An 11,573-nucleotide genomic window follows, 5' to 3' on the forward strand; every position below is an offset into this window, starting at 1 on the left:
AATATTCAAAAACTAAATTAATTTAGTTCTAAAATTTCCCAAAGTTTGCATTTCAGTTTTAATTGAAGTGAAAGACCTCAAGATAAATTTTCTTGAATTTTTGATTTGTCTGACTATTTTTCATGATTTTAGTTTCTTGAATAACCATAAAATCTTGAAAAATACTAAACAGTTAATAAATATTACCAAACTTCAGATTTTGGTTCTAAATGTACTAAAAGACTTCTAGATAAATTTTCATGAAGTATGAATATGTATAACCATTTTTCATATATTTAATTCTCTAAATAGATACAAATTCATGAAAAATAGAAATCAGTTTCCAAAATTACCCAAACTTTTTGTATTACTGTTATTAAACATTATTAAGCTGGGAAAAATATAAAAATTGATTTCTAAAGTGTTTAACCCAATTTTATGATTTTTGAGCATTTATTCCAATAAAAATTGAAACAAATAGAAAACAGTTTCCAAAATTGCCCAAAATTTTTGTAACACTTTATTATACATTTAGAAGCTGTGAAAAATATAAAACATATTTTTCAATTAGTCTTTTTATTTTTCTTTGTTTTATCCTCTTAAATAATCATTAATTGGAGAATAATTATTAAACAGTTAAAGTAAATTACCAAAATTTTTGTACACTTCATTTTCAGAGTAAATAATCTGGGAAAAATACCAAACGTGGTTTTTATATACTGAAATCCGATTTTGTGTATTTAAGTGTATTTAATCTTAGAAAATAGGAGAAAAATAGTATACAGAAGAGAAAAATCATTAAAATTTTTATGTAGCCTCCTAATGTACTACAAGGTGTTCTGGTAAATTTGCATGAATTTTGGATGATTAGAAATATTTTTTTCTATTTTTAGGCCATTATAATTACAAATATTGAGGAAAAATAGAAATGTATTATGAAAAATCTTGAAATTATTTTTCTGAGTCTTCCACCTCTGGTAAGAGGTGCGAAAATTGCTAGATGGCATTTTCACACTCTCTAAAGTGGTTTTGTGATTTATTGGAACCACAAAAAAAAAAAATCAAAAGACATATCAAACAGTAACAAAAATCGATGAAATTTTATGAGGGGTCATTATTCACCATAAGGGTCTTCCAAGAGTTTTTCTAGGATTTATAGACCTCAGAAAGTATTTTATGTGATTTATGCCCTTGTTTTCTTGTAACAAATTTAATAAATCAAAGAAATGGTAAAAACTCTTGGGATTTTCCAGATATTCATATTATCTTAATGGGAATCTGGGAAAATTTTTATTTCGAACAGAAAGAACTTTTAGATATTTTTTATAAATAAAATCATTTACATGCACTATTAACAATGTACTTTAATCATCAAGCTCTTTAGCTTGGTGTTCATCACATGCATCACGGTTTGAAGACCATGCATGGACATATGTTGGTCATAGTGATGTTTTCAAAGGAAATACTTGAATGCATAAGGTATATGAACCTTCAAAACTTGTAAAAATCCGTATTTTAGTGTTTGACATAGGTTTTGGTCCTTGGATTTCACCATTTACAACATGCATGTTGTTTTTGGTTGAAATCCTACCACCATCATCATCAAAACCATGAGTTTGTGTGTGTGTGTGTATGTTTATGTGTTCATGATCTTTCATTAGAATGGTGTAGAAGAACAAAGAAATGCAAGAAAATCCATGAAAACTTGAAGGAAAATGAAAGGAAATCGTGTTCTACCTTAATGAACACCATTAGATGATGAAGATTTTGAGTATCTTGAGTGTTCTTGGACATGTTGGCTGTAAAATTTCGTGGTTCATAGTGGGAGGAAGAGAGAAAATGTGTGTGAGAGTGTGAGAGAGAAATGAGAGAAAATGAGGGAATATGGAGTGTGAGAGAGAAGAAGAATCATTTTGTGTTGGGAAGAGGAGAGGCATCTTGGGAGGAGGGAGTCCGAATTTGGAGTGGAGAGAGGGTCTCCCTCTCTTAAATTTTATAAAATTATAACTTTATTTTATAAAAATATCAAGTTTTTATAAAATATGCACCTTATTTTAATTTTCATTCACAAAACCTTGATTTTTTTTTTTGCATAGAAAATAAGGTTAAATACTAATGACTTAAATTTTTTTTTTTTAAATGAATTATCATAATTTTTATTATTATAAGATCATATTATAAGGTTCATGATTATTTTTATAGAATTTTTAAGGTCAAAGTTTATAAATGTGAGTTTTTAGGGCATTTAGGGTTTTTGAGAGTTTGTAAATCTTTGGATATCAAAATTACTTGAATTTTGAGACTTCAAACTATTTTAGAGTTTCATAACTCTTATTCAAATTAGAAATATTGTTTGTAATTTATTTTTAGCGGTTTATTGGCATTCTATGTAGTGATTCCGAGATTCAACCGAAATTGAGGAATCAAGTATACTAGTCCTACTCTTCAACTTTGACTTAGGTTTCTATGAGACTTTGACCTAATTTCTACTTCTAGGTCAAGTGCATGATGTGTGAATATGATTCATGAAATGGTGTTCGAGTCATAGAATGACCCGAATATGGATAGTCTCTACAGTTAAGTAGTTATAGAATTCACATATCAATGTGAAATCTATGCACACTATCCATTGATTCTAATTGTTTCCAAGTTTCTAGTAGGTTATAACTTAGCTTCTAGTTACTAAGTCTACTATGTGTAGTGCCTATATGTGCAACTAAGTTTAGTCAAATCTAAAACCGACTCGAATTTTGACGACTGTCACAAGCTCTATAATACTCTAGGATAGAAGTACTTACTAGGTAGAAGCTTGAAAATGTGCTAAAAGTCCAAGAACACTAGTGTATGTTCTTCGTGTTCTTGGTGAAACTTGAAGATCTACACTTTTGGAATGATTTCACGGATGGAATCATGTTAGATCACTAGATTAAGTAAGATATCAACTTTTTAGGGCTAGAAACACTTACAATGTTGAAGATCAAGAAGAAAAGTCGATGATACTTGAGAGAGAATTGAGATTTGGATCTTGAAATTGTGAAAAGTGATAAATAATGACTAAGTGTCATATTTATACCCTCTTTTAGGGTTTACGGCCGTAAACACCTTTGTTTAGGCCGTAAACTCCCAACTCTTGGAGTTTTGGAATAATATTGTTGCACAATAAACCCTAGGGCATCCTCTCTCCTGTTATCTCCTGAAGTACTAATCTTAAAATACTCAAACTTATTCCAAAAACCTTGAAAATTTGCAGAAACAGTTTTGACTCCTATTGAAGTGAATGGTTGTATAGAATAGAAATTTCGGGTTGTCACATCATCCCCCCGTTAGAAGGAATTTCTTCCCGAAATTAGAGTTTAAGCAAATAAGTAGTTACAAATAACTAAGTAAAAAGAAGAGGACTATCAGGATACGACTTTGTTTCGTTTGCTTGACCTCCCGATCCATGATCTCTACTGGTTCTTCCACGAAGTTTAGGCTCTCGTTGATCTCGATCTCGTCGAGTGGGATTACAAGAGTCTCGTCGGACAGACACTTTTTCAAGTTCGAGACGTGGAAAGTAGAATGTACGTTTGTAAGCTACAGGGCCGATTCTTGCGAGAATCTCGAAAGGCCCTATGTACCTCGGATTTAGCTTTCCACGCTTTCCGAAGCGTATCAAGCCCTTCCAGGGTGAGACCTTCAATAGAACACGGTCGCCCACCTGGAATTCCAATGGTTTCCTTCGTTTATCTGCGTAGCTTTTCTGTCGGTCTCTAGAGGCTTTCAATCGTTCATGAATCTGAACGATCTTCTCTGTCGTTTCCCGAATGATCTGCGGACCTATGAGAGTGCTTTCATGAACTCGTCCTTTAGCTAACTGGGTATCTCCCACCTCAGCCCAACACATAGGGGATCTGCACTTTCGGCCATAGAGGGCCTCGAATGGAGCAGCCTTTATGCTCGTGCGATAACTGTTGTTGTAGGAAAATTCGACGAGGGGTAAATGAGTATCCAATGCTTTCCCAAAGTCGTTCACACATGCTCGCAACATATCTTCCAAGGTTTGGATAGTTCTCTCACTTTGCCCGTCTGTCTGTGGATGGTAGGTTATACTCATGTCCAGCCTAGTTCCTAGGGAACTTTGTAACGACTGCCAGAACCTCGAAGTGAATCTACTATCTCTGTCTGAGATAATGGATATGGGAACACCGTGCAGTCGTACAATCTCCCTAATGTAAGTTCTTGTAAGTTTCTGCATCTTGTCTGTTTCCTTGATACGCAGGAAGTGTGCGGACTTGGTTAATCTTTCGACGATGACCCATATGGTATCAAGTCCACCCGTTGTCTTGGGCAACTTGGTTATGAAGTCCATAGTAATCCGCTCCCACTTCCATTCCGGTATCTCTGGCTATTGTAGTAGACCGGAGGGTTTCTGGTATTCGACCTTGACCTTTGCGCAAGTAAGGCATTTACTCACGAAGGTAGTAATCTCTGCTTTCATGTTAGGCCACCAGTATAACTTTTTAAGATCCAGATACATCTTATCTGAACCCGGGTGGACGGAATAACGAGTGTTGTGCGCCTCGTTCATGACCAAGCCTCTGAAACCACCGCGTTTCGGGGTCCAGATCCGATCCATGAGAAAATAAGCTCCGCCACCCTTAACCTCCAAGTTCTTATCTATCCCTCTCAGGGATTCACCCGCCACATTTTCAGGTTTCAAAGCGTCGAGCTGAGCCTCCTAAATTTGCGTGGACAAGTGTGAATGGATTGTCATAGTCAATGATTTGACTCTACGACCAGAATATTCTTTCCGACTTAGTAGGCTCTTGTGGATAGTCACATTCGTAATCACTGAGTAGCTCGACCCACCGTCGTTGTCTCATGTTGAGCTCTTTCTGGTCGAATATATGTTGTAGGCTCTTGTGGTCTGTAAAGATTGTGCTCTTTGTACCGTACAGGTAGTGTCTCCAGATCTTCAGAGCAAACACAACTGCTCCTAGCTCAAGATCGTGGGTAGTGTAGTTGACCTCATGTGTCTTTAGCTGTCTCGAGGCAAAGGCGATGACCTTACCTCGCTGCATCAAAACACATCCGAGCCCTTGATTCGACGCATCGCAATAGACAATGAAGTCTTCTATCACTTTGGGGAGGGATAGTATTGGTGCGGTGCACTAGGCTCTTTTGAGCGTTTGGAACGCTCTCTCCTGCTTCTCTTCCCAGTCAAAGGCCACGCCTTTCTGGGTCAGTGTTGTAAGAGGTTTCGCAATGCGGAAGAAGTTCTGAATGAACCTGCGATAGTAGCCAGCGAGGCCTAGAAATTGACGAATTTCTGTAGGCGTCTTCGGTGCTGCCCAGTTCTCAATGGATTTAATTTTGGAAGGCTCCACGTGTACTCCCTCTTCGCTAACCACGTGCCCTAAGAATTCGACTCGTCGGATCCAAAATTCGCATTTCGAGAACTTCGCATAGAGCTTCTCAGAACGAAGGGTTTCTAAGACTAGTCGTAGATGTTGACTATGCTCCTCCTTACTACGAGAGTAGATAGGTATGTCATAGATAAAGACAATGACGAACTGATCCAAGTAAGGACGACACACCCTATTCATTAAGTCCATGAATACTGCAGGTGCGTTTGTTAATCCGAACGGCATCACTACGAATTCGTAGTGCCCATAACGAGTTCGGAAGGCTGTCTTCGGAACATCCTCCCCTAGCACTCGTAGTTCGTGATATCCGGACCTTAAGTCGATTTTTGAAAAGAAGTTCGCCCCTTGAAGTTGATCGAATAAATCGTCAATCCGAGGCAAAGGATAACGATTTTTGATGGTCAGTTTGTTGAGCTCCCTGTAGTCGATGCACATACGAAACAATCCGTCTTTCTTCTTGACGAACAAGACTGGAGCTCCCCAAGGCGAGAAGCTTGGTCTTATAAAGCCCTTGCTGAGCAGTTCGTTAAGTTGACATGACAGTTCTTGCATCTCTGCAGGTGCTAGACGATAGGGCGATTTGGCTACGGGAGTAGCCCCTGGAACTAAGTCGATTCGAAACTCGACTTGACGTTGTGTAGGTAATCCTGGGAGTTATTCTGGAAAGATGTCGGGAAAGTCGCGTACTACTGGAATGTTCTGAATGTCTTTCGTTTCTTGGCTCACATCGACAACATGATCAAGGAATGCGTGACATTCCTTTCGCAAGAATTTCTGAGCTTGAATGCTCGAGATGATACGAAGGTTAGTGCCGGGTTTGTCGCCATATACTACTACAGTTTCGCCAGACGACAGATTAAGGCGTACAGCCTTTTCGTAACACATGATGTCGGCACGATGATGACTCAACCAATCCATGCTGATAATGACGTCGAAACTTTTAATAGAAACCGGCATTAGGTCGATCGAAAATGAATGGCTATCAAGTGTTAGGGTACACCCTATGAATATATTGCTAGAGCTCTCTGTCTTTCCATTATCCATTTCTATAGTGAACGGTTCTTTAAGTGCTCCTGATTTTTGCTTAAGTAAATGAGAAAATTTTTGATTCACGAAACTCCTCTCCGCTCCACTATCAAACAGAACGCATGCATAAGAGTTATCGAGGAGAAACGTACCAGTGACCACTGTGGGGTCGGCAACTGCTTCCTCGTGGCCTATGGCCAGAACCATAGCAAGTTTGGCTTACACCAGCATTCCCTGCCTTCGGGCAGTTCCTTTTGTAGTGGCCCACCTCACCACAACCGTAGCAAGTTTGGCTCAGACCAGCGTCGGGGACTTGGGTGATTGGCCTTGTCGGAGCTTTGCAGAAACGGACAGTGTGCCCCTTCCTATTGCAGTTCAAACACTACATTTCCCGGCAGGCTCCTACGTGGTGGAAGTTGCACTTGTTGCACTTGGGCAAACATCCAGCGTACTCCTTTACCGGAGCAGCAGCGGCAGGTGCTATCGCAGCATGAACTGCCACGACCTGCTGCTTTTTGGCAGCCTTTGTCTTTCTCTTGTCATCCCAAAATTTCTGCTTGGAATCAGCGGTTCTGACGGTTTCTGAGATGGCCAGGGTTGTTGTTGCGGCCGGGGTACGAACCCCATGGTCTATGAGCCGCTGTGCCAATCGCTTGGCACTATCAAATTTAGTGGGGTTTGAAGCCAAAACATTTCCCTGAAATGGAGGCACCAGCCCACATATGTATCTTTCAATCTTCTTCCCCTCTGTATGAACCATGTTGGGACAGAGGGCCACGAGTTCACAGAACCTGGCGGTGTAGGAGACTATGTTGGAGCCCTTCATGGTTAGGCTCCATAGTTCTTCCTCTAGCTTTTGGATTTCGCCCCTCGAGCAGTACTCCTCAACCATTAGCTCTCTCAGAGCTTCCCAGCCCATAGCATTTTCCACTATAAGGGATAGTGACTTGACATGGCTATTCCACCATGTCAGGGCTTTTGACTCGAAGGTGCAAGTAGCAAACTTAACCTTGCTTCCCTCCGGGCATGAGCAGATCTCAAAGACCGACTCTGTCTTTTCGAACCATTGCGATAAGGCAATGACTCCGCCAGTCCCTTTAAAGGACAATGGTTTGCAGTTTGTGAAGTCCTTGTAGGAGCACTCTCTGGAGCGCACATGAATTTCACCATGAGTAGATAGGACAGGAGTTCCTTCCCCAGTGGAACCCAAAGAATGATATTGAGCCATGGCTGTAGCCACAGCTACAGCTACATCAGCATTCAGGGTTGCCGTGTCGAATTGAGGAGCAGGTGGTGTCGGTGCGGGAGGATCATGTCTTGTCGATTTACGTGGAGGCATCTTTTAACTATAAGTTTAGAAAGATGAAGATATTGATAAGAATTTAATAGGAAGTAGATAAGAATGACTCATGGATTAACTCTCCCTAGTCCTACAGCACAAATGAATAACACGATTGATTGTAAACGAAAGCATTTGGATATAATTTCCATGAGATTAGATATCTGTCAAAAATACTGGGATTACAGATGTAATGAGTTCCGGAAAAATAACCTAGAAGTAGGTCTTACATCAACCAAGATGGAAAATTTTGACAGACTACTACCAAATCAAGACCTAACGGGTCTAAGATTTACAAAGATAGGAAATTAGACTAAAGTTTTTACACTAACTAGGTTACATCCAAAAGAGAAGTCGATGAGACTCTAACGGCGACGAGAACTACTAGAGTGAGTTCTTGAATCCGACAGTAGACGTTCTATATCTCTCACGCGCCTATCAGATCTTGTTTGCTGAGCTCGAAGTTCCCTGACTTCAGCTTGGGTTTCAGCAAGTTCCCTCTTTAGAACTGCATTGCGGACCTGAGTCCTTTCATGAGCAGACTCTAGTTGGCGAATGCGGACAGTGTTAACGCCAGAGTTGGCGTCAATCTCCCCTACTCGGTCGATAGCTGCTCGACCTTGCTCGGTGTTCCGAGCAATCCTACGGACCATTATGGGTAGGACCCTGTCAGCTGAACCTCCCTCAGTGAGGTTGTAGAAGCTTCTGTCTCCATTGTAGGGTATGGGTGACCCTGTTCCTGACTCCATCTGTTCAAGTTTGTGGCCCACAGAGGAGTGGGTCCTTCAAATGCTGGACGAGGGTTCTGTTGGATAAGGTGTCTAAGTCCATAACATATTTGGTATATACTTGACCCTACCCGGCATGGTCCATTTGGGTTGCACTTCACCCAAACTGTTTATGGATAATTTTATGATAATTGTATACTTACGATTTATTAATATATTATAAGTTATAATATATTAATATAAAGTCATGTTATTTAATTAGTTTTAATCTTGAATTAATTATGAATTGATTTAGTGATTAAAAGGAAGACTAATTAAATCATGGCCTATTGTATTTATATGGTGTGGGCTGATGCTCATTTGTTAATGGGCTAAGCTTATATGGAAGTCCATGGATGATCCATGGAGCTTTTAACCCATGGATCCTTGGAAGAGGAAAAGACATGGGTTATTAGGGTTTCACCCTAACCATGCACACTATATAAACAAGCTTATGTTGCATGAAAAACACCCTAGTGTGTGTGTAATAGTGGTGGCCGAAATCTAAGAGTTAGTATACTCTCTCATATATTTTCCAAGTTTGTGGTGATTTGTGATTTCCATTTGAGGCATTCACATTATTGGTGCTTGGCTCTCAAACTCCAAGGAATCAACAATCAACAAAAGGTATGTAATTCATCTAGTTCTTTTATATTTAAAAGTACCCCATGCCACGCTAGATAGGTTATAAACCTTGGAAAATAATATTTTCCATGTACCTTAGAAAAACATAGATCGAAGGTTTATTAGGGTTGCATGTACACTTAGGAAGTGTTAGAATGCTCAAAACCCAACAGTGGTATCAGAGCCTAGGCTTGTTTGTTTGATACTTGATGCAAAATAGTGATAAAAAGTCGATTTTTTGCTGTCTGACTGATGAACTCGCCGAGTCCATGGGGGGACTCGCCGATTTCATGTGTAAACTCATCCTACTCGCCGAGTAGGTTCGTGCACTCGGCGAGTAGGAGCCTCAAAATGCAGATTTTTGACTTTTGCTGCTGGAAATGGACTAGAAACATTACCCTAAACTGTTTTGGTGTTTTAAAACTTGTTTTAGTTGGTGTAATGGTTGTTCTAATCCATTTACAATAACTTATATCAAAATTTCATGCTTTGTATGTGTTCATATAATTCTTGAAACTTTGATGATCATGTTCATGTTCTTATGAATTTAGAAGATGATAGGAATTATTTGTTGAATTGTTTAGGATTAATTCTTGATCATTTATGTGTTTTAATGGAGTCCATAATTTGTCCTCAAGTTATGAATTTAGAAGATGATAGGAATTATTTGCTGAATTGTTTAGGATTAATTCTTGATCATTTATGTGTTTTAATGGAGTCCATAATTTGTCCTCAAGTTATGGATATCCAAAGGTCACTTCTTTTAAACACACATTTAAACACATAAGTTACATAAAAATCAAGAGTCTTCATTTTTATGAACCTTTAATTCATAAGTTATGAAATGAAAAGTTTTGAATAGTTTAAAAACTTGTCCTCAACTTTTGGAATTTGTAAAGTTACACACACTTTAATAAACTTTAATTCCAACCCTTAGAGTTTTAATAGTTAAAATTCAACACTTATACTATTTATAACATTAATGGTTAATTATTATATATATGTATAAGAATAAGTCGTTCTACCGTTAGTAGGCCTCATTCACGAAGCCGGTCTATAAGGGGTTATAAGGTTGTTGCCTATAAAATGGCAGCTTAATGGGTGTCCACTCTCACCCACCGCTTCCTTGATCGGTGGAGGGTCGTTAGCCGAACGGGGAGGACAATGACTTTAAATCCTCATTAAAAGTATAATGATTATTATAAAGTAACTAAATATTTTAATTCCCAATCTTAGTTACTTTAGGAAAAATGTGAACTTGGTGCTAGTCCATGGAATTCACACTTTGTACCTTACCAAGTCGTTGGTGGAGCGTGTGTGGTTAACCGGCACACTAACTTGGACTAGTAAGGATCACGAAGGGTGACTTAATGTTTATCATAGATCGGTGGAGCGTGTGTGGTTAACCGGCACATCGATTAGGTGATAATATTAAGGGTACCTAGTGAGTTTGCATGGTTATTCACACCTTGTTTTGTGATCCTCGGCATCCCAGTCACAAAACTTGAGAGGGCACAATCGAGATTGAAACATGCCATTGAAAAGTTCAATGAATCTCAAAAGATCTAGGAGTTTCAAATCAAATTAAAACCTAATAAATTATGCCATTGGTGAATCGTCATTCGCCTACCTTCAAATATTTTATAGCTTGGATTACGGCATCCCTCTTCCAAGTTATAAAATATTGTGTTGGGTCCTAGCCTTAATATTTCATATTGGGTGTTATATTAAGGACTTGAATCAACTAACTTGATTTTCTCCCATTGTAGATGCCTGGTTCAGACAACTATGATCTTCCCAAATCGCTTGGAACAAGCTTTCCTCTTGAAGATGATGTCCCTCAACATCATGCTTCACTCCCTCCACCTCCTCCATTTATTCTCCCTGACCCACAAGCCCGAAGACTTGAAAGGTTCAAGGTCACTCAAGCTCTACTAGAAACGAAACATAAAGATGGAAGACCTGTGTGCACTCATGTCTTAGGAATGAAGTCACACATTGACAGGTTAAGAATGTTGGGTGCTGTTATTTCAAGGAAGTTCGCTGTTGACTGGGTTCTTCAGTCACTTCCTGAGTCGTATGGTGAGTTTATTAAAGACTACCATATGACAGATCCTGACATAACCATAATAGATCTTTCTTATTTGCTTGTTGCTGCTGAATCAGCAATGATTTGGCGCAATGGTCAAGTAAATATTGATGGAAGGTCTAATTCTCAAACTTCCATGGACATGGACAATGGTAACATTGGAAGTCCAGAAAAGCTTTCTCGTCCCAATGGAAAGGGATCGGCCTTGGTCAACCCGGTTGATCAAAAGGTAAAGGGAAAGGCTTAGTCTGTGATTGTCTCGTGTACCATTCCCAAAGAGTCTATATGTTTTATTGTCATGAGAAGGGACATTGGAAGCGAAGCTGCCCTGAATACCTGAA

The sequence above is a fragment of the Lactuca virosa genome, chromosome 4 (genome assembly GCF_052849685.1).
Source record: "Lactuca virosa cultivar CGN04683 chromosome 4, Lactuca_virosa_CGN04683_v6, whole genome shotgun sequence".
Classification (NCBI taxonomy): domain Eukaryota; kingdom Viridiplantae; phylum Streptophyta; class Magnoliopsida; order Asterales; family Asteraceae; genus Lactuca; species Lactuca virosa.